Source organism: Mesoplodon densirostris, chromosome 4 (assembly GCF_025265405.1).
Source record: "Mesoplodon densirostris isolate mMesDen1 chromosome 4, mMesDen1 primary haplotype, whole genome shotgun sequence".
Lineage (NCBI taxonomy): Eukaryota > Metazoa > Chordata > Mammalia > Artiodactyla > Ziphiidae > Mesoplodon > Mesoplodon densirostris.
Window position 1 is genome coordinate 89,213,802 of NC_082664.1, and position 27,806 is coordinate 89,241,607.

Here is a 27,806-nt window from a genome sequence, read left to right on the forward strand (position 1 = left end):
CACAAGCACTGAAATTGAAACTGTGATTAAAAATCTTCCATCAAACAAAAGCCCAGGACCAGATGGCTTCACAGGCGAATTCTATCAAGCATTTAGAGAAGAGATAACACCTATCCTTCTCAAACTCTTCCAAAATATAGCAGAGGGAGGAACACTCCCAAACTCATTCTACGAGGCCACCATCACCTTGATACCAAAACCAGACAAGGATGTCACAAAGAAAGAAAACTACAGGCCAATATCACTGATGAACATAGATGCAAAAATCCTCAACAAAATACTAGCAAACAGAATCCAACAGCACATTAAAAGGATCATACACCATGATCAAGTGGGGTTTATTCCAGGAATGCAAGGATTCTTCAATATACGCAAATCAATCAATGTGATACACCATATTAACAAACTGAAGGAGAAAAACCATATGATCATCTCAATAGATGCAGAGAAAGCTTTTGACAAAATTCAACACCCATTTATGATAAAAACCCTGCAGAAAGTAGGCATAGAGGGAACTTTCCTCAACATAATAAAGGCCATATATGACAAACCCACAGCCAGCATCGTCCTCAATGGTGAAAAACTGAAACCATTTCCACTAAGATCAGGAACAAGACAAGGTTGCCCACTCTCACCACTCTTATTCAACATAGTTTTGGAAGTTTTAGCCACAGCAATCAGAGAAGAAAAGGAAATAAAAGGAATCCAAATGGGAAAAGAAGAAGTAAAGCTGTCACTGTTTGCAGATGACATGATACTATACATAGAGAATCCTAAAGATGCTACCAGAAAACTACTAGAGCTAATCAATGAATTTGGTAAAGTTGCAGGATACAAAATTAATGCACAGAAATCTCTGGCATTCCTATATACTAATGATGAAAAATCTGAAAGTGAAATCAAGGAAACACTCCCATTTACCATTGCAACAAAAAGAATAAAATATCTAGGAATAAACCTACCTAAGGAGACAAAAGACCTGTATGCAGAAAATTATAAGACACTGATGAAAGAAATTAAAGATGATACAAATAGATGGAGAGATGTACCATGTTCTTGGATTGGAAGAATCAACATTGTGAAAATGACTCTACTACCCAAAGCAATCTACAGATTCAATGCAATACCTATCAAACTACCAATGGCATTTTTCACAGAACTAGAACAAAAAATTTCACAATTTGTATGGAAACACAAAAGACCCCGAATAGCCAAAGCAATCTTGAGAACGAAAAACGGAGCTGGAGGAATCAGGCTCCCTGACTTCAGACTATACTACAAAGCTACAGTAATCAAGACAGTATGGTACTGGCACAAAAACAGAAAGATAGATCAATGGAACAGGATAGAAAGCCCAGAGATAAACCCACGGACATATGGTCACCTTATCTTTGATAAAGGAGGCAGGAATGTACAGTGGAGAAAGGACAGTCTCTTCAATAAGTGGTGCTGGGAAAACTGGACAGGGACATGTAAAAGTATGAGATTAGATCACTCCCTAACACCATACACAAAAATTAGCTCAAAATGGATTAAAGACCTAAATGTAAGGCCAGACACTATCAAACTCCTAGAGGAAAACATAGGCAGAACACTCTATGACGTAAATCACAGCAAGATCCTTTTTGACCCACCTCCTAGAGAAATGGAAATAAAGACAAAAATAAACACATGGGACCTAATGAAACTTCAAAGCTTTTGCACAGCAAAGGAAACCATAAACAAGACCAAAAGACAACCCTCAGAATGGGAGAAAATATTTGCAAATGAAGCAACTGACAAAGGATTAATCTCCAAAATTTATAAGCAGCTCATGCAGCTCAATAGCAAAAAAACAAACAACCCAATCCAAAAATGGGCAGAAGACCTAAATAGACATTTCTCCACAAAAGATATACAGACAGCCAACAAACACATGAAAGGATGCTCAACATCTTTACTTATTAGAGAAATGCAAATCAAAACTACAATGAGATATCATCTCACACCAGTCAGAATGGCCATCATCAAAAAATCTAGAAACAATAAATGCTGGAGAGGGTGTGGAAAAAAGGGAACACTCTTGCACTGCTGGTGGGAATGTGAATTGGTACAGCCACTATGGAGAACGGTATGGAGGTTCCTTAAAAAACTACAAATAGAACTACCATATGACCCAGCAATCCCACTACTGGGCATATACCCTGAGAAAACCATAATTCAAAAAGAGACATGTACCAAAATGTTCATAGCAGCCCTATTTACAATAGCCCGGAGATGGAAACAACCTAAGTGTCCATCATCGGATGAATGGATAAAGAAGATGTGGCACATATATACAATGGAATATTACTCAGCCATAAAAAGAAATGAAATTGAGCTATTTGTAATGAGGTGGATGGACGTAGAGTCTGTCCTACAGAGTGAAGTAAGTCAGAAAGAGAAAGACAAATACTGTATGCTGACACATATATATGGAATTTAAGAAAAAAATGTCATCAAGAACATAGGGGTAAGACAGGAATAAAGACACAGACCTACTAGAGCATGGACTTGAGGATATGGGGAGGGGGAAGGGTAAGCTGTGACAAAGTGAAAGAGCGGCATGGACATATATACACTACCAAACGTAAGGTAGATAGCTAGTGGGAAGCAGCCGCATAGCACAGAGAGATCAGCTCGGTTCTTTGTGACCGCCTGGAGGGGTGGGATAGGGAGGGTGGGAGGGAGACGCAAAAGGGAGGGGATATGGGAACATATGTATATGTATAACTGATTAAATTTGTAAAAAAAAAAAAAAAAAAAGAATTTTTTAAGTATATTCATTAGAAATTAGCATAAATTACAAAAAACCAAATTATGAGGACTCCACACAGTTATAACATAATTACTATAATCTCTATGGGGGACTTAAAATTATGAAAATATGTATATACATCTCCACAATGTGTAGACCAGAAATTTTCTTTAAAATCTATCATTCTCGTAATGATAACTCTAAGAAATGGAGACCCTCGGAAAAGGAAAAGAGTATGGGGAGGGTGATAAATATAAAAGGTTAACTGAATTAATAAGAATTACTTTGATTATTTAAATTAGGAGAAGGTGTACTGGAATACAGCTGGACAAATTCTGTACTTCTTCCTAAGTGGAGGGTAAACAATGTGTTCCAAATCCAGAAAGAGTTATAAAACTCAGCTCCAAGATAACAGGAGGTGCCCTGCCTGACCACAAAGAAAGTATCATGCACAGTACACCCCAAACACTGAAACTGGAGATTAGAAAATACTCTGCCATCCTCACACGGCCAACTTTGAAACACTTCTCATTTGATCTTCATGTTGAATTCACACAAGAGCACTTACAAGATTTACTTCCATCTAGCTTTCTTAGTGTCTCAAAAATACAGACTGTTCACTCTGGGACTGAGAAATCAGCTGTCTATAAAGATACTGTGTATACAGAGAGGGACACACAGCCCAAAATTTTCACTAACCATATAGAACCATGAGCTAGAATAAACATTTTGCTACTTAAAGCACCTTTCCAAGGGTTCCATTAATAAGCAAGATATTATTAGAGAATTATTAACTGTAAAAACTAATTCTGGAGACCAAAGAAACATGATATTTCCCAACAAACTACATGAGAGGGGTCCGGTGCAATACTGGATAATAGACAGTATTATCTTTGCCTGAAGCTCTTTTTCTTGATTGTAAATGAGAAATGGAAACACAGAACTCCTAAACCTAAACACTATAGCCAGCTACTATGTGTGACTATGAAAGTCTCCCAGAGCCTATTAGTGTCTAATACAGTAGGTGTTCATAATTTTGTATTTTGTCTGCTTCTGTGCAGTGATTTCCTTTACACCAGAAGCCTTGCAAAGAAGACTGAATCACTTAGATGTTAGGATTACCATTCAATACCTATTTCCTTGGAGATATCAGTAGGATCTGAGAGCTGAAGGATAATCTAGAAGCCACCTAATGCAACCACCTAAACTTTAAACATTAAAGAGGAAAAAACAGACCCAAAGAGTTCAAGAGCCCGAAGTCTCATGATTACTTCATAGTGAAACTGGAACCAGAACCAGGCCATGAGGCTCCACTATCACAGTTTTCTAAGGTCTCACTCTTCTAAGTAGGACTCATTCTTTTTCATCCTCCTCAAGCTTCACTGGCCATTGTCAGACACTGCAATGACATTTCACAAAAGCATTACAACTCTAGGAAGGTGTAGGACACATTGGGGCCCATGGTCATAGTATTTGGGAACTGGAAGAGTCCTCAGATTGTCCCTTCACATCTCTGCCTCTTACACACGCACAAACAGAGGTTAGGGGTTGGCACAAGCTCCGAATGTGGAGCACAAAGTCAGAATTAAGAACTGACTGTACTGATTCCCAGGCCAGTGTTCTTCACCAGTCATTGCAGGGCTTCTCTTCTCTTTGTTTCCCTTAAAAAAAAAAAAAAAAAAAAAGCAAAACAAAACCAAAAAAACCAAAAAACATAGCTTCTGCTTAAGAACAGGAGCTTTGTAAGTTGAGGATATCTATAGAGTAGATGTTGTTTTTATAAATTTTTTTTTTAAAGTAAAACCCCTCTGGAAAAGGAACTTGTAAATAAACAAGGCCCACTCAGCCTCTGATTCTATCAGTCTTTGGGCTGACTGCTCACTGCCTCTTATCCAACTAGACATGGGCAGGGCTGAGACACAGGAGACAGAAAGGCCTGGCAATGAATCAGTGAGCAGAGGAAGGAATGCACTTAGGAGTCTCCACTGCTTCACTCATGGGACTTCATGTGATGCAAAGCTTTAAGCTATCAAGTGTCTTGGGCCCAGAGGACTTGGTGGTTCAGGCACCCTAAAGGATCCTAGATGATAACAACTTCTCTTCACAGGTACAACCTGAGCTAAATGGTTTCTGTGGACTAGACTGAAAACATAACCACCCCTTAGCACAAATCTATTTCAAACACATTTTCCCATAAGCAACTGACTTTTTTTCTTTTTGTTGGCTGCGTTGGGTCTTCGTTGCTGCGCACGAGCTTCCTCTAGCTGCGGTGAGCGGGGGCTACTCTTCGTTGCGGTGCATGGGCTTCTCATTGCAGTGGCTTCTCTTGTTGCGGAGCACGGACTCTAGGCGTGCAGGCTTCAGTAGTTGTGGCACGTGGGCTCAGTAGTTGTGGCTCGTGGGCTCTAGAGAGCAGGCTCAGTAGTTGTGGCACATTGGGCTTAGTTGCTCTGAGGCATGTGGGATCTTCCCAGACCAGGGCTCAAACCTGTGTGCCCTGTGTTGGCAGGGGGATTCTCAACCACTGCACCACCAGGGAAGTTCCCAGCAACTGACATTTGAATGCTTGCATAATTCATAAATATTCCACTGTTATATTTAAGACATTCCATTCATTTTCTCCGAACAAAATCCTTTTAGAAGGGGGAACTTGCAACAGAGTGAGTCAAGTTCATATGACATCCAAGCGTTCCAAACTGTGAGAAGACTGAGGAAGCCCATGCTTGTTCCCTTACTGTGGCAGGCTGCAAAGAAAGCTGATCTTTGTTGGAAAGCAAGAGAGAAAAAGAGTTCTGGTTGAAACCTGATGAGAGTCACACCATCACAGACTGATGAACTTATCCCAATAAGTTGTTCTGGAGGCAGAAAACTCTTACTCTTTTCAGTTTACTAAGATTTACAATAAAAATGTCTGGAGTAGACTCCCACAAAGATATATAAACTACAGCAGTTTACTCCCCTGTTTTTGCTGCTTCACTACTGATTCTGTTTCATAGACCTACCCATAAAGGCCTCCTGCAAACATCTGTCCTGCAGTCCTAATGCTCCAGGCCATCAGAGAGCTGGCAGATAGCAAAGCTGTACAGAACTGAGCGCACCAACTACTCACCATAGGCTAAACTGGGAATGAGAAATGATCATCCGTTATGGCACCATCACTTTGTGTGCCCATTAACACTTAACTCTGTAAAATCCAGCATCTCTTTAAAATCGCTGTTTCAATTAGTATATTACTTTTCACTATTGCATTTGCTAGAACAAGAGTTTCATAAACGTGGTGTTCTTATATCACTAAAACTACCAGGGCTTAATTGCTGGTAAAAGTTTAAAATAAGGTTTGGCAGGAAAGGTAAGTGGAAACATAGATGAAACATACACTACAAAACACAAAATTTGGGAGTGAAATCCATTTCAGTGTAAAACTTATCTGAACAGGACTCCAGTTCTAAGAAACCCAACCCTAAAAGTCACTACTTAGAGTCTGGGATTCGTCAGCATGTTACTCACAGTTACAGCTCTGATCACCCACTAGCGGTCCAATTATGTTTAATGAGCCACAGGGACACATGGTTACAAAGGATAATTCTGCCAAACTGAATGAGAAAGTTCAATATTTAACACATGGAATTTAGTGAACACATTTGGCCACTAATAAAATATAACTGGCTCCTTGTCTTTCATTTTAATCATCTTTATTAGAAAAAAATACATCATACTAAAGAAGTTTACCATACGGAAATGGCAACTTAAAATTTAATGCTCTATTACCATGTAAAAAAATTAGTACATTATGATTTTGCACAATGAGAATGGAATTGAACTTTCACTATGATGTGAACTTAACTTGAAATAACTTTGTCTTTTAACATGACTTAGAAAACAGGTGTTAAGAACAGACCAACCAATACAGTACACAAGTTTTTAGTTTTCCCTAATCACCATGTTACTTCTTTATCTGCTTACATGTTTGGTTACTTAGGGAACCAAAGCTTTTTCTTTGAGATTAATTTGGATTTTAATCATACTCAATAGTGTAAAACAGTATTTATGATTTATAATCAGAGCAGATTTATAAGATGCTTCTGAGTGAAAACTGCTTGGTATATACTGCTAATTAAGTTTTAGTGAATTGTTTTCATTGCAAAACAGGCAACACTTTATGGATAAAGCCTTTATTGCAACCACTATATAATGTCTTTTCTATTTGACATTGAAATTCTGATAATTCATACTCTGAAGCATTATAGAAAGGGCCTGTATGAAGCAAATTCTATAAATTTATGACAAGTTTGAAAGATGAAAAGCCCTAAATACCTCACAGAAAAATTCTAGAAATCACACAGCTCTTTCCTAATTGTTTTAAAAGGCTGTTTCTTAGATATTCTGGACTCTATAAAATCCTTATTTACCCTCTATCCCATTCCAAGAGAAGATAATAACACACAGTATTGACCACGGTTCCTTCAACAATGAAATCCAAGCTAAAATATCTTCTGTGAAATGAGAGTCCAATACTTGGTACTTACTACTCTCTGATTCCTGGCTCACACCCTTGTTGTCCTCACATCCCATCATACTGAAGAGCACGACCACTTAGAAATCTTTCTCAAACCATGCTCCTTGGAACAATGGTATTCCACAAAAATGTGTGTTCAACATAATAGATGTTAGCAATGTTTATTTTAAATTTTATTTTAAATATATATCTAGGCAAAATGGTAAACACCTTTACACAGTTACTGTCATACACAAATCTTTAAGAAATAATGCACAACCCAAGAGAAATAAAAACATATGCTAGCACACAAGAACTTATGCACAAATGTTCATGGCAGCATTACTCATAATTATGCCAAAAAGCAGAAACAACCAAAATGCCCATCTTCTGATGAAAGTGTAAATAAAATGTGGCATATCCATACAACAGAATATTACTCAGGAATAAAAATGTACGAAGTACTGGATACATGCTGAAATATGGATGAACCTTGAAATCATTATGTTAAGTGAAAGAAGCCAGTCACAAAGGACTTCAAATTGTATGATTCCATTTAGATGAAATGTCCAGAATAGGCAAATGTATAGAGACAGAAAGTAGATTAGTGGTTGCCACGGGCCCAGTGGATCAGGGAGGAGAGTCCTGAGAGGAGGGGTTGGGTGGTGACAGCTAAGGAGAGCAATTATTTTTCGCACAATGAAAACATTCTAAAATTGATGTGGTGATGGATATACAACTCTGTGAATATACTAAAAGTCACTGAATTGTACACTATAAATGTGTGAATAGTGTAGTATGTGAATTATGCCTCAATAAAGCTATATGTAAAAAGAAAAATAGGTATTTGAACAGATTCTTCACTAAAAAGACATCCATAAACATATGAAAAGATGCCTAATTTTATTAGGTATCAGAGAAATATAAAATTAACACGAACATGAGACACCACCACAGACCTACCAGAACAACTAAAATAAAAGATGGATAATAACACATGTTGGTGAGAATGTAGTGTAGCAGACATACAGCACTGAAAAGAACTTAAGTTGTAAAGCCACATAGGAAAGCTTTGGTAGGATCTATTAAAGTTGAATATAAATATACTGTATGACCTAGCAATGCTACTCCTAGATATATATACACACCAAAAAACATGTATAAGAATATTCATAGCAGGATTATTTGTAATAGCTCTAAAAAGAGAATATCCCAAAGTCCATAGAAAACTATGGTATATTTATACACTGCAATACAACACAGTAATTAAGATAAACTACGGACATATACAACATAGATAAATTGGACTAATATTACATTGAGGATAAAAACAGATACAAAAGAACACATAATAAAATAATTTAAAATGGGCAAAAGTGACGTGTTATTAGAAATTATGATAGCGATTACCTTTTGGTAGGAAAAAAAGGCAGTCATGGGGGAGAAGAATGAGTCATGAGGAAGGCTTCTCAGGGTATTGGTAATATTTTATTTCTTGATCTGGGTGCTAGGTACATGGATATGTTTACTTTGTGATAACTCATCTAGTTATATATTTATTATTTGTATTTTCCTATATAAATATATATGTATAAAAAATACTGTACTTTGGTTTAAAAGTTTATTTTTAAAAAGTGAGGGAGAAAAAGAAATGGTACACAATAGCAAAATACCTGACAATGCCGAGAAAGTTTGACCTGTCATTTACCCAGAGTATTTTCCAACAAACAGTTATACAGAACAATGTATTGCCAATTAAATAAATGCTGGTCTATGTTGTGAATCCTGTCATTTTGTTTCAGCATATATTTGTGATATTTTATTTATTACATTGAATATTTATACCACTCTTAGTTATTCCCCACAGACCTATGGCTAGTTCATAATCCATACATGCTGACCCAAGCAAGCAAAAATCCAGACCCCTTCAATGTGAAAATAATAATCATAGCACTTGGTTTCTAAAAAATTGGAAGGTGAGCTGTCCAACATGAAACAATTTATGATTTTCAGAGCTGCATACTTCAAGAGCAGTAGATGACTGTAAACCTGCAGTTCATGTTCTCCCCTTTGTTATAAAAATCTTTTCTGAAATGGGCTTATGCTGTAAGAAAACACTCTCGGGATTTCCCTGGTGGTCCAGTGGTAAAGAATCTGCCTTCCAATGCAGGGGACGCGGGTTCGATCCCTGTTCCGGGAACTAAGATCCCACACGCCACGGGACAACTAAGCCTGCGCACCACAACTACTGAAGTTGCATGCCTCAATGAGAGAGCCTGCGTGCCACAAACTACAGAACCCACGCTCCCTGGAGCCCGCGCACCACAACTAGAGAGAAAAACACCCATGCACCACAACTAAGAGAAGCCCGCATGTCTCAATGAAGACCCCGCGTGCTGCAACTAAGATTCCCACAAAAAATGAAAGAAAATAAATTTTAAAAAAAGAAAACACTCCCAACAAAATTAATGAATAGGTTTGATGCTACATCTACTATGAGGATCAGACTGAGCAACATGGTTCCTGAGAGTAAACAGTGGATATGTATAAAATACAAAAATACTGTTTTCATTTTTAATGTGGTTTTTAGGTTGTATTTCAAAACCAAAAAAAAACTATAAAATATTTTTATCTTGCAATTTTTTAATTCTTTTTGTTCTTAATTAAATTTTTTGCTTGTGGATTAACACTATATATTTATAACAAAAAAAAACAGCAAAAGATTCAAATTCTGATCATTTCTTGCAATAACTAACTCCTCTGTAAAATAGTTTTGTTATATGTCAATCCATGCATTAATTATACATCTCATATATTTCATTTTTACATTTTAAAATGTTCCATGGTCAACATGTTTGGGAAACTCTGACCTAGAATTATCTTCTCAATTTTAAAATATCCCTAAACCTGCATCCATAATAACATTCTATGGTCTCAAAAGGTTAAATTTTTTAAATTCACTAACTTAATCCCTCCCCCACTTTTTTACAGTGACCATTGTCTAGATGCAGTAAGGAGTGTAATGAAATATGCAGAAAGTGCTCCAAAGGAAAGGAGAAAAAAAGAGTTGATAGTAATGATAAACAGTATAGTATCATAAAGGCAGAACCACTGAGGCAAAGATGAAAACCTTAAGTGTATTGAAAAAGACCATGTTTTGTCTCAATGGACAAAAGCCAGTCAACTAAATGCCCAACTGCAAAAACAAAACAAAACAAAAAGTACATGTACAAATATTTTTTAAACTGTAAATATAGGTCATCAAAGATTGTTCTTTAAAAAGTAAGCACAGGGGCTTCCCTGGTGATGCAGTGGTTGAGAGTCCGCCTGCCGATGCAGGGGACACGGGTTCGTGCCCTAGTCCGGGAAGATACCACATGCCGCGGAGCAGCTGGGCCCGTGAGCCATGGCCGCTGAGCCTGCGTGTCCGGAGCCTGTGCTCCGCAACGGGAGAGACCACAACAGTGAGAGGCCCGCGTACCGCAAAAAAAAAAAAAAAAAAAAGTAAGCACAAAGTTCAGGATTTTGTAGTAGCTTTGGCACTCAAGCTTTCCTTTGAGGTTCACACATTTGACTTTTATATGTGTTTCCAGTAACACATAATGTATGAAAGTTGAAGAATACCTATATGCCCCAGGTAGGCTCTTGCTTCTGAAGCTAAGTCACATCCTTCCCCTGCTATTTGGAAATATGAAAATGGGATTTTGTTTGGCACTGTGATAAACACTGGGAAAACATCTTTTAAATTGACACTTCTAGATATGCAAGAAACTAGTAACATTAGTTGCCACTGAGAAAGCAAGCTGGGAGACTAGAGGTCAGGGATGGGACAGAGATCAACTTTTCATTCTATTCTCAAATTTAAAAATGTAATTATTACATCTTCTACATCATGTTAAACATACACAATAATTTTTGCACACATTAGTTATTTTTATGTGGAGCTGAATTCAAATGCCTTCAGATACGTTTCATTCCTAAGTCTCTGCATGAAGCCTCCTTTCTTCAGAAATCCCCATCCTCAACCTCTATTTATAAAGCACAGTTCATGTCAACAAACACTTAAAGGATCCAAAGCACTCCCCACTGGCCAAATGTTCAAGAATAATCCATCAGCATCAGTGTAAGACATATTCTATATTTGTGATCTATGAGGTTCCCTCACATTAAGGACTAAATCTTCAGAATTACTCCTCTTTAAATAACTGTGGATCATTTGATTATATCAAAGTCCTAATAGATGTTTAAATTATTAGTACCACCATAGTACCCTGCAGGCAGCAGTGCCTACATGCTTTCTTTCTTGAAAAGCATTTCTTCTAAATTATACACACTTTTAGATAAATAAATCAACAAAATTACAACATCAGCTTTGTTCAGAAAATATATAACATCCTTAAACTAAATGCTTTTGCTAAGCATGCTAGAAGAAAGGATCCATGTTGAACACCCTTATTCTGAGTTGTTACTTACTTTTTAAATGACATATTTGGGGAGCAAAAGACATTCAGTTACATCAATGCACAATGTGGCCCTAAATTACTAGTGGGTGAATTAGGCTAAATTCTTAGACACAGGCATTTTACAACGACCATCAGGTTGTTTTATCAGTGTTTAAGTTAGAGAGCTAAAAAAGAAAAAAGAAAAAAAAAAAGAATCTAAGTAACAATGATGATTTTAAAAGTCCTAAACAGGGCTTCCCTGGTGGCGCAGTGGTTGAGAGTCCACCTGCCGATGCAAGGGACTCGGGTTCGTGCCCCAGTCCAGGAGGATCCCACATGCCGCGGAGAGGCTGGGCCCGTGAGCCATGGCCGCTGAGCCTGCGTGTCCGGAGCCTGTGCTCCACAGCGGGGGAGGCCACAGCGGTGAGAGGCCCGCATACCGCAAAAAAAAAAAAGAAGTCCTAAACAGGTAAATCACACTACCAAGCCACTACTTTTTCAATATGCTGAAACAGAAATTTCTAAATGTATTGTGTTTAAAACAACTACTGCAAAGTCATTTATATCATAATTGTAAATCCAAAATACCACTAGTTCTACAATATGCAAATGTACCATATAATTTCACTTTAAATTACTCTCACTTCCTTTTCCCACTGGACTCCAAACAGGAAAGAAAATGAAAGAGTACAACTCAAGAGTTGAAAGAAAAAGAAAATGCAGGAACCTCAATCAGATCTGCATGACTCATGTTGTGTCAATTGCAAATTTCTGATTTCAAGCCTTTAAAAAAAAGAAACTTCAAGGACCCTTCAAATTATGTTCAAGTCAGATGCTTGATTAGACAACTGAATCACTTTACTGGACTTCATTTTTTTTTCTTGATTCAGATCTCTTCTCTTGCTGCCGCAAATATGTTTGTTCAGTGTAAATGGAGTGATGAAGATTGACCTTTCCAGCTGAGCAGCTGGCTGAACAGGATTTTAAATGGTATGCTTAGCATTTTACTCCACTCAATTTAAGGCAAAAGGAAGTGAAATCAAAGTGCATGAATGATAGATACACATATCTAAGTTTTATTCTAGGAATTTTTTTTAAGATGTTGGGGGTAGGAGTTTTATTAATTTATTTATTTATTTTTGCTGTGTTGGGTCTTCGTTTCTGTGCGAGGGCTCTCTCTAGTTGTGGCAAGCGGGGGCCACTCTTCATCGCGGTGCGCAGGCCTCTCACTATCGCGGCCTCTCTTGCTGCGGAGCACAGGCTCCAGACGCACAGGCTCAGTAGTTGTGGCTCACGGGCCTAGTTGCTCCGCGGCATGTGGGATCCTCCCAGACCAGGGCTCGAACCCATGTCCCCTGCATTAGCAGGCAGATTCTCAACCACTGCGCCACAAGGGAAGCCCTTATTCTAGGAATTTTGGAGCCTCTGTCCCACTCCTTCTGACAAAGCATCTCACATCAGGGTGAGGTATAACCAGAAGTGAAACGTTGAACGACTACCATGAGAAGTTAGGGACGCCAAAATAGAATTAGTAGTGTCTCTGTCTTTTAAGAATTGTCCCTATATATTTTCCTGTTCTCGGAAACAAATACTGGACAGAAGGAAAAAAAGAAATTGCTGTGCCCTTAAACCCTGCCTAGTACCTTGACTCATTCCAATGTCTTTTCTCTGATTTTCCATCCAATAGCACCAAAGTAAGACATCTATTTCCTTCTTTTATACCTCATAACATGACAAAAAGCAGTCTTGGAAACTCACTATTCTGGATATTGAAGACCACACATATTATACTTTCAGCATTTTGTAATATTTTTACTCTCCCTAATTCTCATCCCCCCTTACGCAGTCACTGTATACTCCTAACTCAACCCATCACTCACCCATTAAAATCATAAGTATAGGAGACTATGTCTAACTGCCTGAGAAATTACATACTCAAAGCTGCCCTCAAAAACAAATTTCCATGAATATCTAATGGAAAGGAGAAAGAGCCTATATTTATGAAATTTCTTTTAGACCTGCTACCTGATTTTCATTCAGTGCTAGCATGTGAGCAAGTGCTAATTTGCCTAGCTGATAGGAAGCTGAGTCCAATCATTTATTCACAGCAGGCACAATGCTAGAAGCTAAGGATGAAGAGATAAAAGACTCTTTATTCAAAGTCAGACTTTTCATTCAAAGACCTCAAAGTCTAGTGGAAAAGAGCCTCATAAGCCAACAATCATAATATCGTAGATGTGTCATGATAGGTGTATGTCCAGAGTGGCACGGGAAGACAAAAAAGCATACACCAAACTCAAGTCTAAAGAATTGTGGCAAGTTTCTCAGACAAGGTGGCATTAGATTCAAGTCTGGAGAGATCCTTAGGAGGAACAGGGGTGGGAGTGGGGGGACAGGGCATTCTATTTAGAGGAAGCAGCATGTAAAAGACACAGCAGTTCGGGGAATTCTCTGGCGGTGCCATGGTTAGGACTTCCCATTTCCACTGCAGGGGGCACGGGTTCCATCCCTGGTCGGGGAACTACGATCCCACGTGCCATGCTGTGAGGCAAAAGAGACACAACAGTTCTGTTTGGGACGATGAAAGAGTTCTGGAAATAGACAGTGGTGATGGTTACACAATATTGTGAATGTACTTCATGCCACTGAATTGTACATTTTAAAATGGTAAATTTTATGTTATATATTTTATTACAATTTTTTTTAAAAGACACAGATGTCTGAGAGAGTAGAAACACCAAATAAGGTATCTATAGAGAGACTGAGTGGCAGGGAAAAGGATGGAACTGTATCAAGGCTAGACCATAAAGGGCTACGTGTTCCATGCTAATGGAGTGTGGAAGCTAACTCGGAAGAGGAGGAAGACTTGGAAGCTTCATGAATGATTAGGAGGCTATTAATATAATCCAGATGAGAAATGAAGGCCTGAACTCTGGAGAGGCAGTGGAGACAAAAAGGATTAACAGATTTCCAAGACTGAAAGACAAAAGAATAAAGAAAACTTGGAGGCTAAACGTGAGCGATCGGGAGGAGTCTGGAATGCCTCAGGTTTCTGGCTGGAACACGGAGGCAGATGATGATGCCATTCACCCAGAGAGCGAAAGCAGGTGGACTGGGGAGCACGGTAACTTCTGCTGTGATCTTCCAAGTTTGAACCCTTGTGAATAAAGGATGAAGACCAGCAGTTAGAGGAATTTCAGGATTTCTTAAGTGGGTCTGTGGACTTTTGCAACAAAGCCCAGCTTTGTGGAGGAGGCCACTTTCCCCCACCTATGAAAAGAGCAAGCACTTCTCTGGCACACCAGACTTAAGGGATTTGATAGACTCATGCTGAATAGAGGCAGCTTCTCTGTCAAGGCCCTGAGGTTCTCAGCAGTACCTTCAGTGAGGCTCATCAAGGGTAGCATCTATCAACAAGGGTGAGCCAAAGACGAATAATATGGCACATTTAGGACTCTCAGAAATAACTGGGAGGTATTACAGGATAGACCAGAATCTGAGAGGTTGGTAAGAAGGAAAGGGCAAGATGGGTTATTATCATTTGGAGAACATAAAAAGGACCTATTTTATTCTTCCAGGCTACTGAGGCCTGGAGCTTACCAGTTAATACACATTTTAGAAGAGTGATACCATGTTATTCACTAACCCATTTGTAGACCACTCTTGGACATTCAGCAACATGGTGAGCATCTATGTCATAACATTCTTCCATAACTTCATACTTAAGGCTAAATAGTATCTGAGAATATACCATGATTTATTCAATCAGTCCCCTATTGTTGGACATTTAGGTTTGAATGGAGCTTTTCAAACTATTAAATATTAAATCCATCATCACCAATTAAGCACATTTTCATGACAACTAAGAATATCTAAGCATTTTGTTTGAAGATTCCTTGTCCAAAAAATTCTCTTTGGATTTTTGTCTAAAAATAAAAAACTTGTAAAAAAAAAAACCCTATATAACCAGCTAAAAGAATACAAAGCAATTTACTAGCCCTGATTTTATAAGAAGAAAGTAAATTGCTCACTTGTGGAGGGGGTGTTAATTTTATCAAGCCACTAGCGTACGATATTGCACAATGGAAGAGGCAGGTAATTCGCTAAAGGACACCCTGGTGGCACAAAAGAATAAATACATCTCCAGTAAGTAAACCATGTTCTCTTTGTCAGCAGGATCAAATGTATTGTTCTTTATCTCCTTTACCATCCCATGGATGCTTATTGGTCCCTTCTTGAGTTGGCAACACATGTAGGCAAAGACGCCTCTACCTGTGCCCATGCTGTTCCTTCTACCTGTAATGTTCCACGGCTCCCCCAATTTCTTTTTTTTTTCTTTTTGGCTGCATTGGGTCTTCATTGCTGCACCTGTGTTTTCTCTAGTTGCAGCGAGTGGGGGCTACTCTTCGTTGTGGTGCATGGGCTTCTCATTGTGGTGGCTTCTCTCGTTGCAGAGCACAGGCTCTAGGCCCACGGGCTTCAGTAGTTGTGGCATGCAGGCTCAGTAGTTGTGGCTCGCGGGCTCTAGAGCGCAGGCTCAGTAGTTGTGGCACAGGGCTTAGTTGCTCCGCGGCATGTGGGATCTTCCCGGGCCAGGGCTTGAACCCGTGTCCCCTGCATTGGCGGGCAGATTCTTAACCACTGTGCCACCAGGGAAGCCCTCCCCCAATTTCTGTGCCCAAACAGCTCCTAGTTATTATTCAAGACAGTTCAACTGTTACTTCCTCTAGAAAGTCTACCCTGACCACTCTCATCCTGAGCCAAGTGTCCCAAAGTATCCTGTCTATATATACCTCTGAATACTTAGCACAGTTTATTATGGTGATTTGATATTCACCCACCTAATCATAAGCCTGTTTAGGCTAAGACCTTGGCTTTCACTGTAACACCTTCAGGGTCTAGCACATTGCTTCATTAAATGATTGCCGAAAAAAATGTTATGACTTAAAGAGCACCAGAAAGTCTCACCTGCATATCAATACTCTTACCCACCAGTAATGCTTTCTATTGAGAGTAATTGAGCAACACACCTAACTACAAAAGTTATGTACAGTTTTCTAATAAAATAAAACACAATAATTTGACAATGCATAATCATTGTTGTGATGCATGGTAATTAAGCAAACAATAAGTGATTGTATAAATTACTACCACTGGTAATTTCCAGGAAGGCACTGGGATGGCATACAGTGATCAACTTCTTTCTCCATCAGAGATGGGACTGATCTTAACTAGTTCTGCTTCTATTTAAATGTCCCAAACTCCACACCTGCCCTCTACTCCACCATACCTTCCCCTCCTTCTACACACTCTCCACTACAATGATTATTTTCTCTGGAAATGGGATTCAGCTGAGAGACTGCTTTCTCTGATTTTGTAATGAACTGTCTGTCACCTTTACGAGCCTCACGTTCTGCCATTCCTTCCTGGGATTTTTAGGTAGAGACACTTCCTTAAAGGGTTATAAGAACCTCAGACTCCTCTTTTCCTTCCCTACTTGAAGTGTCTTTTTTTAGTAAATAGGTGCAATAGGTTGAGTGGTATGAATGAAGAAAACCTGTCCTGCCTCAAAATCTCTCCCTTAGATTACAAAGCATTTCCATCATTTACACCTTCATTTAAGGTAACAAATAAACACATACACACACACCTCCTGCCACCGAAAGCAAATAAACTAAGTAAAACAGGTCTATTGGTCACTTAGGTGGTTGAAAGAAGCTGACAATCATACTGGGGGAGAGTTTCGAGGGAAAGTGAGGAAGAGGAGGAGCAGTGGAACTCTTGTAATGAGGCGGCAACAGAGCTCTGGCAATGAGAGAACAAGGGATGACAACAGAAAGAGGAAGGAAACTGTGTGGAGCCCAAAGATTCACTTCGAATTTCAGTCTACAGCTGCCCAAGCATCCCTCCTTTCTTCCCCTCTTTTCTTTTCTTTTTTTTTTTTTTTTTTTTTTTTTTTTTTTTTTTGCGGTACACGGGCCTCTCACTGTTGTGGCCTCTCCTGTTGTGGAGCACAGGCTCCAGACGCGCAGGCTCAGCGGCCATGGCTCACGGGCCCAGCCGCTCCACGGCATGTGGGATCTTCCCGGACCAGGGCACGAACCCGTGTCCCCTGCATCGGCAGGCGGACTCTCAACCACTGCGCCACCAGGGAAGCCCTCTTCCCCTCTTTTCTAAAAGCCAACTTCCAGGAATTCCCTGGTGGTCCAGTGGTTAGGACTCTGCACTTCCACTGCAGGGGGCACAGGTTCGATCCCTGGTTGGGGAGCTAAGATCCCACATGACGCATGGCACGGCCAAAAAAAAAAAAAAAAAAAAAACCAGAAAGAAAATGGGGACAATACCACCTGCTCTCAGACCAAGAGAAGTTAGGTGATTGCCCAGGAATACATTAACATTACCTCATCAGTCTAAGAGATGCACTTAAAATACAAGTCCAAAGTTCAATCTTCACCATGACTGAAATATTTCAGATTGAAAGTAAATTCTGGTACACAAATGTTCATAGCAGAACATAACAGCCAAAAAGTGGAAAGGATCCAGTGTCCACCAAATGATGAATAGATGAACAAAATGTAGTATATCCATACAATGGAATATTATTCAGCAATAAAAAGGAATGAAGTACAAAAATGTGAATGTACCTAATGCCACAGAACTGTACACTTAAAAATTGTTAAGATGATAAAATTTGTATTTTTTATGTTTTACCACAATTTTTTTAAAAAGAAATGAAGTACTGATACATGCTACAAGCAGGTAAACTTTGGAAACATTTTGCTAGTCATTCACAAAAGGCCACATATTACATGATTCCATTTGTATGAAATTTCCCAAACAGGCAAACTCACAGAGATGGAAAGTAGATAAGTGGTTGCCAGGAGCTGGTGATAGGAGGGAATGGGGAGTGACTACTAATAGGTAAAGGGTTTCTTTTGGGGGTGGTGAAAATAAAAATATAAAGTGGAAATAGACACACAACTTTGTGAATATTCTAAAAACCAGTGAACTGTACTCTGTAAAAGGGTGAATTGTATGGTAACTAAATTATGTCTTTTATATTTCACTTTTTAAAAGGCAAATGCTAGTAAACAAAGTGTGCTGATATATATCTGGGACATTTAAGAACATTTAGAAGGTCAGGATTAAGGTAAGACCTCAGAAAGTGCATAAATGATCTATTTGTATATGGGAAAACAGCAATAAGTTACAAACACGACCACCATCATGAAACTAACAACAAACACACTGTTCAGAAAAAAAGTAAGACTGCCAAGATGCTAACTAAATCCACATGAAGTGAAACGTCCAAGTGTTCATTCTTAACCAGATCTGAAAGAGAAGAAAGTGAATGTCTCATGAATAACAACCTTTGCAGGGTCTCACGTTAGGGTCAAAAGCTGCTGTCTCGGGCTTCCCTGGTGGCGCAGTGGTTGAGAGCCCGCCTGCCGATGCAGGGGACACGGGTTCGTGCCCCGGTCCGGGAGGATCCCACATGCCGCGGAGCGGCTGGGCCCGTGCGCCATGGCCGCTGAGCCTGCGCGTCCGGAGCCTGTGCTCCGCAACGGGAGAGGCCACAACAGTGAGAGGCCCGCGTACCGAAAAAAAAAAAAAAAAAAAAAAAGCTGCTGTCTCCCTCTCCTCTCCACTGTGCTAAGATTTTTAACAAGGCCTCTTCTCTTGTTGCATGGGGTGAGTGTGCAGCTGATTAGAGGCCCTGAACGTTGCCTAGTCAAGTGCCTCCACTTCATGTCATAAGAGCCAAATTAAATGTCGACAGACATCATTATCCATTTTTAACCTCACATTCTCTATCTCTGCCTTTCTTCCAGCAAGAAGTCTTTCAAATCTGCATGCTCCATTGTATGCTCCTCCTTAACCTGGGCACCGTCTCTTAGGAAAGCAAGACAAGAGGCTTCTCTATCTCCTGCTTCTCACTATCCTCTCCACCTTTCATTTCTACAGCCTCACTTCCTTCCACACAATGTCTACCCACCCCCATCATGTTTTCTTTGGTTTCCCTGAACATCCTTCCTTACTAGTGCATGTATGTGGTGGTCATCCTAGCAGATTGCGAGAAGTCCAAGATTTTTCTCATTTCATCTTCTGATATAATAGTCTACTAATGCACTTCCAAATGATGATCTAGCCTGAGATTCCAGCACTTGATCACGGTACACTCTCTTTGTGTACTGATTATTTTTAAGCACACTTTTTTGGTTATAGAAAAATATACTTTTTCTAACTTTTATGGATTTGTTTAACAACATTTACTGACTACTCACCATGTTTGAAGCACATATTATTGGTCATTCTTTGCAGATTCAGAATTATTCTTTAAACTAAAATCAGCCTACATTATTGAAAAAGCAAGAAATAAGTGCTGGTAAGGATGTGGAGAAAAGGGAATGTCCCTTCATGCACTGTTGGTGGGAATGTAAACTGAAGTAGCCACTATGGAAAACAATATGGAGACTCCACAAAACATTAAGAACAGAACTACCGTTATGACCCAGCTATTCCACTTCTGGATATTTATCTGAAGAATACAAAAAAATATTCAAAAATATGCACCCCTATGTTCATGGCAGCATTATTTACAATAGCCAAGATATGGAAACAACCATATGAATGGATAAATTTATCCATTTATGATGGATAAATAAGATGTGGTATATATCAATGGAATATTACTCAGCCATAAAAAGGAACGAAACTGAGTTATTTGTATTGAGATGGATGGTCCTAGAGACTGTCATACACAGTGAAATAAGTCAGAAAGAGAAAAACAAATACTGTATGCTAACACATATATATGGAATCTAAAAAAAAAAAAAGGTCATGAAGAACCTAGGGGCAAGACGGGAATAAAGATGCAGACCTACTAGAGAATGGACTTGAGGATATGGGGAGGGGGAAGGGTAAGCTGTGACAAAGTAAGAGAGTGGCATGGACATATATACACTACCAAATGTAAAATAGATAGCTAGTGGGAAGCAGCTGCATAGCACAGGGAGATCACCTCAGTGCTTTTTGACCACCTAGAGGGGTGGGATAGGGAGGGTGGGAGGGAGGGAGACGCAAGAGGGAAGAGATATGGGGACATATGTATATGTATAACTGATTCACTTTGTTATAAAGCAGAAACTAACACACCATTGTAAAGCAATTATACTCCAATAAAGATGTTAAAAAAAATTTTTTTAAAGACGTGGTATATATATACAATAGAATACTACTCAGACATAAAAAAGATAAAATCTTGCCACTGTGACAATATGAATAAAGCTTGAGGGTATTATGCTGAGAGAAATCAGATGGAAAATACAAATATCATGTGATTTTACTTGTACATGGAATATAAAAAACAAACAAATAAATGCAAATAAGTGAACAAACAAAAACAAACACATAGATACAGAGAACAGAGTATTGGTTACCAGAGGGGAAGGGAGGTGAGGAGGTGAGAGAAATGGGTAAAGGGGATCAACAGTATGGTGACAGATGGAAACTAAACTTTTGGTGGTAGGCACGTTGTAGTGTTGAAATATAATGTTACAAACCAATGTTGCCTCAATAAATAAAATTTTAAAACAAAAAAAGCAGCCTTAATAATGGAGAAAGCTATGCATGTGTATGGGAAATCCCTCTACCTTCCTCTCAATTTTGCTATAAATCTAAAACTGCTCTAAGAAAAAAAGAAAAGTCTTTCAAAAATTAGCCTAAAGATCAAAGATCATATATGAAACTCGACTGTGACAATCATAAACAGCATCATACAATAATAAAAATTAACAGAATGCTAGCCTATTCACTAGCAGGATAAGGGCTACAGAAATTAAAGTTTAAAATTTAGTTCATTATTTTGATGGATGCATAGATATAATGGATTTTTCTGCTCAGCATAACTGCCTTCTAACTTTGTGAGTCTTGGTGGGAGGTACTGTAGAAACTGAAAACATCAGACACTCACTTTCCTAGCCTTCCTTGCAGCTGGAATACAGCATATGACTTTGGCTTGGCCAACCAGACACTTCTACCCTGGACCTCGACTCTGAAGCTGTGACAGTGAAGAAGGAGAGACCAAAGAGAATACATGCTGGTGGCAGACACAGGCAGCTAAGACAGTTGCAGCACCAATATCAAGTGTACAGAGGCAGAAGTGGCAGGAATGTGACACTAGTTTCCGGTATCCTTGGTGACAGTGGGGCAAGTTGTGGCATCAGAGACAGAGACAGCAGTATCTTCTCCAGACAGGCTCTACAGTGTTATTCTTGGTTCTGGGTGCTCTCTAGCCTCCCTTGCTGTTGTCCGTTTTCCAAACCTGCTTTGTATCCTCCCTATAAGTTTTCTGAGCTGTCTAATGTCTTTTCAATAAATTCCTCTTCTGTTAAAATCAGCCAAAGTCAGTTCTGTTGCTTGCAAGTAAGAACTTTGATACAATGGGCTAATGGTTGGCAGGTAGCAGATATTAATCTAATTCCCGTAAATTAATATTTGTTGAGGACCCTCTCAGTATACCTTAACTCTTTTTTGGTCAGATTTAGTGGAGTACAATTTACAAAAAGTAAAATTCACCTTTTTTAAGTAATGTGTTTTGACAAATGTTACAATCATATAACCACTACCACAGTGAACATACAGAATGTTTCCACCATCTAGAAAAGTTGCCTTGTACGTTTTTAGTCAATTCCTTCTCCCAGGCCCCAGCCCCTGATAATCACTGATGTAATTTCTGTCCCTATATTTTTGCTTTTTCCAGAATGTCGTATCATAGAATTATATAGTCCAAAAACCTTTCGTGTCTGGCTTCTATTACTTAGCAAAACGCGTTTGAAATTCATCATGTTGTTGCATAAATCAGTGGTTTGTTCCTTTCTATTGCTGAGTACTATTCCATTTTATGGCTGTTCCACAGTTTGTTTATCCATTCACCAGTTGATGGATATCTGAGCTCTCTCCTACAGCAACCTTTTTTGAAACATAGAAATTTATCAAAATAGATATACTCTACCTTCTGGAAGCTTAAATGGTGGGAATCTTAGGACAAAACAGAGGAAATATGGTATTTTCTCTAGCATAAAACATTTTATTTTTAAAACTGATATATGCTCAGATGTATATATTTTTCTACAAATACCTCCTTTTGGCGCATTTATGAAAATAAAGACAGCATCCCTCCCAATTTCCAAGAAAATTATAAGAAAAATTCTTCAGGGGAAAAAATTCAAGAAATATATATATGTACATTTTTGTTTCTCCTTTGCCTAGCAGTATCATTATAGCAGGATGCAATAAAAAGCAGAATGCTACTTCAGTAACACCTTCTCTCTTAAATTAACTAGGTTCCTAACTCGACAGCAATTCCAAGGCTGTTTTCATCCTGTGGTAATTCATCCTATAGGAGAAAAATCATTCTCCTAACCTATTTTCATGACTCTCAAGTTTATGAACATATGGCCTAAGGCTGTTACAATCCATTTGACCTCTAAGTATTAAAACAGATACAGTTAATATACGTTTCAATATGTAGAAGAAATACTGGCTCAGAAAAAAAATCTTAACACTTCTATGTGAAACAAAGAATTCTAACCCTAATTCTGCTGATGCGGTTTGGGCATAAAGGCTGACCTCTCCACTTCTACTTTCCTCTGGTCATACTAAAAATAAGCATCCTTGTCAAGACTTGTCAAGATTCTAATATGTCTTGGAAGGCTTTTTGAGATTTTCAAAATTATAGATTTGCTTAACTCTATTATTTTGTGGTCATTTTGCAAGCATATTTCCCAAGCACATGGATTCCAGTCAAAGACATTGATCATAATTAAATGTAATTTAAGGTTAAAAATAATAAAATTAAAATCCCCAGGCAATCAGGGTACATATTTATACCCATACTAAGGAAAGTCAATTTATTTCACTTAAAATAACTAGTATTGGTGAAATAATACTATTCTGGATAAATTATGGAGATATTATCCAATATGTATAAAATCAGGGAAAGCTAGATACTGCAGCATACAATAAATCACAGAAATGAGATCTTGAACTTGGTTATATCACACTTACTAATTGAGGCAGGAAATCTTCCTGCCATGTTACAATTCTACTGTAAAAGGTAACATGCATTTGCTATATATTGTTTTATATATGTTATATGTGACTTATCAAAGGCCACCTTGACCTTTAACAAAACAAAGTAAACTAAGGAACTGAAATCCACTCTCTACCCCACAAGCTTACCATTTTTTATATAGTCTCAAACCTAATATTCAACTTCCCCCTCATTTCCTTTACTTCTTAAAGAAAGGACTTGGGGAATTCAAAGGAGTAGAGAATAACAGGGTTTCATAATAGTAGCAACTGCAGCAATGTTAGTGATAGAAATCTTCAGCTGGATGGGAATAATTTCAACCTTCCAGCAACCTGGGGTACCCAACTCCAGCATGGCTCTGGAAATGAATGAAGATACTTCAGGAACTACCAAATTTGAGCAGAAATGAACGGATGAGATCTTATTTGCATCTACAGTTATAAACACAGCTAAGCTTTCTTGTCTTTACATCTTAAAATTTCACCACATTGCTATCTGTCCATCAAAATGAAATGGAACACTTGTTTCTTTCTAAAGTTAGAAGACAGTTTAAGCAAAGTAGAAAGTGAGTTGAAGATGAAAGGTAGATTGGGGTAGCTAATAATATAAAAACAAATTCTGAACGATGTCCAGAAGTTAAAGAACGCTGACAAAAGCAGAGATAGTTTTATCAAAGATGATGGAGGAATTTACAAGTTTAACTTTTGATTCAATGATTAATTTTGTAGATAATAGTCATACTACACTTCCCTAAGAGAAGAATAACTTAAAATATTTATTTAAAATATTTTACGAAATAAATTCTAAGGGTGCTCCTAACCCAGAGTTCTCAGAACATTTAGGAATAAAGATGTCCATTAAAGCCACTACCAGTAAAGAGAATAATAGTGATAATCTATGAGGTATTTTCAATATTTCAAAGAGCCCAGTGAAAATTCTATATTGGCTCAAGATTTCTTTGTATTTGGCTATTCATAATGATCAGAAATTCTAGTTGGCATGTATATATGTCCTTCATTAATTAAAATGGGAAAATTTAATTATTAGTAAATATAGTTTAGTGGTTAAAAGTCTTTGAAAAGCAATCCATAGGAGGACAAATAATAATGGAGTTCTGTTTATCTGTCCTGATAGGGTACAACTTCTAAATCAAATACCCATAATAAAACTGAAGGGGAAAAAAGTCATATTTTTAATGTTTTAAATCCCTTCTGAACCTCCAAGCAGAGTGACCTGATAGTCAAAGATTTCAAAAAGGTTTAAATCATATCTGATACAGTTTAAGAGAAGCTCATGGAGTTAATATTACTTCCCTGAGTCTTCCTGGAAGACAAGGATATAAGATATAAAATTTAAATCCTCCATAATCACAACACCCAGAGATAATAACCATCAAAATTTTTATGTATAACCTTCTGTAACAGGCTGAATAATTGCCCCCAAAGATATCATTTCTAGTCCCTGAAAATGTTACTTTATTTGGAAAAGGTCTTTATAAGATTGATTAAGTTAAATTAAATTCAGGAGATCATTCAGAATTATCCAAGTGGGCCCTAAATGCAATCACAAGTGTCTTTATACAATGGAGGCAAGAGAGGTTACACACAGAAGAGAAGGCAGCGTAACTGAGACTGTAGTGATGCATCCACAAGCTAAGGAATGCCTGTAGCCTCGAGAAGTTGGCAGAGGCAAGGAACAGATTCTCCCCTAGAGCCTCTGGAGGGAGATACAGCCTTGTCAACACCTTGATTTCAGCCCAGTGATACTAATTTTGGACCTCTGGCCTCCAGAACTATGAGAGAATAAATGCTTGTTGTTTTGAACCACGAAGTTTGTGGTAACAACAGCAGTCACAGGAAATTAGTGTATCTTTTGATATTTTTCTATGACATTTTCTATAGTTCAGATTATAATACACATTTAAATTTTTATAAAATTATCTTTCAAATTATCAGATCCTTGTATACATGATTAACTCTATTATTCTATCTTCTGACATACCATATTTACTTAACCATTCTTCTATTTTATATATAAGTTTAATTTTTTCACTCTTATAAATAATGTTCTAAAGAACACCTTAGTATAAATATTATTTTCCTGTGTTTTTAATCATTTCCTTGGGAGAGTGTCCTAGGAATAAACTTGCCAATCTTTTCAAAAAAGACTGCACCAATTTAAACTTTTACTCAGTGTATTCTTACCATAATTGAGAATTATTTTTTAGTTTTTTCTAACTCAAATCAAAATACCTGGCACCTCATTTTAATTTATAGTTTTTTGCTTATGAATGAGGGTGAAGTAAACATTTTTCACATGTTTATTAGCCAACTGTAATTTCCAACTGCACTGTCCACTTTGTGGCATTTTCCCCATTGAGCTATTGGGTTATTTTTTAGTGTTTATATATGGAGTTTCTATTATTATTACTAAGGATATTAATCTTTTACCATATTAGCTACAAAGTTTTCTCCTGAATTTTTGCTTACCTTTTAGCTTTTCTTTTTGATGTTTCTGACATGAAGAAATTTTTAATTTTCATGTGATATATCTTTTGATCTCTTTCTTTTTGATTTCTTCCATTATCTTTATGCTTAGAAAGCTCTCCCCATGCAAAGATTAAACAAATATTTCTAATTTCTTCTAGTGATTCCTATTACTGCTAATTTTGAAATTAAAGTTTTTCCAAAGTGAGAAATTGCCTTCTGAGTTTGCTTTTATCTAAACTCAGATATTTCTGAAAGTCAATGAATCATTCCAACTGAAGCAAAGACCAAAGGTTTAACATCTTTCGGCATTTTTCAATCCAACTAACTCCTTAATTTGTAATTTTTTCCTAATAAATCTGTCTTTACCAATTGGACTTTTCAATATAATAATAAGTAGACAAACGGGCCGACAGGTTTCACTGCCAAGCAACTGGTATGGACCGCCTAGGTGCACTGGATTAAGAAAAATGCTCAGCAGAGAAGAGTATCTGCATTACTGACAATAGTCCAAGAAGGAGAGTACAGCAACAATGCTCTCTTCCCCAGACACCTGGACCCTGGTGGTCCTGACTTTCTTCTTCATTCTTCATCCTCTGTACTTGGCCTAGTGCCTAGCATATAAGAGATATTTATTGAGAATTTTATGGGTGACAATGATATCCATTCCAAGTGCCCTCTCTCTGAGGCATTCTAAGCACTTTAATGAGGCATAGTACTAATAAAATTTAACTTCAAATTTGTAGTAAAGTCACTGAAAGTCCATGTTCAACAAAGCAGAACACTGATCCTATTTATCCTCTGTTCTGAGAAATCTGATGCTAATATCAATTAACAGTTCAATCTTCTAATTAAGTAAAGTGACTAGAAACTCTATTGCCAATCAATAATAGATAAGCAACCCTTCATTAAAAAGGGGGAATAATTTACTTAACTACTAGGACAACTGTTAGAATAAATTAAATTGTTTGCACTGAGAAAGCACACCTCTTGCAGAAAGAGAATGAATGCACTAAACAGAATGGACCATGACAGTTTATACAGCTGTTTAAACATAAGTCTCATGCTGAGTGATTTCTCAATTAAGAGGAAATTAATGTTATAATGCAATTAATATCTTTTCTTTTAATCTCTAAAACTTTGAAGTCCACACTGTGTATGAGGATCCTTCTGAGTTTAAAGTTCTTTCACACATAGAAGATCACTCATTTGATTAAGTTCTCACAAGGACTAGTGGGAAAAATCACATGTATACAGACTTGCTCACTGCCAAATTAAAAGGAATTTCAGAATTCTTGTGTTTGACTTTTGTGTGTTAGAGCCAGTTTTATTTTTGGTGGCAAACACAATGGAAACTATAATAGTAATGACAAGAACAGTTAATTTGGTGTAAAACCTGTTTTTTTTAAACAGCTCCACTATCTGAAAGTGAGCATAAACTGTACCTTTACTGCCCAATCAGACCCCAGGAATCAACTGAAATGTATATGGGAGTTAAGAGTTCAAATTGTAG

At 37.9% G+C, this 27,806-nt stretch overlaps 1 protein-coding gene and 1 non-coding gene across 5 annotated transcripts in view; one reads left to right on the top strand and one right to left on the bottom strand.

Annotated features, from left to right (window-relative positions):
* FRMD5 (FERM domain containing 5) overlaps positions 1–27,806 on the bottom strand; it is a 361,067-nt gene that overhangs the window by 303,522 nt on the left and 29,739 nt on the right. The gene's annotated exons all lie outside the window — the stretch shown is intronic.
* TRNAG-UCC (transfer RNA glycine (anticodon UCC)) lies at positions 17,909–17,981 on the top strand. The gene has a single exon. It is a non-coding gene; the product is annotated as a tRNA-Gly (tRNA).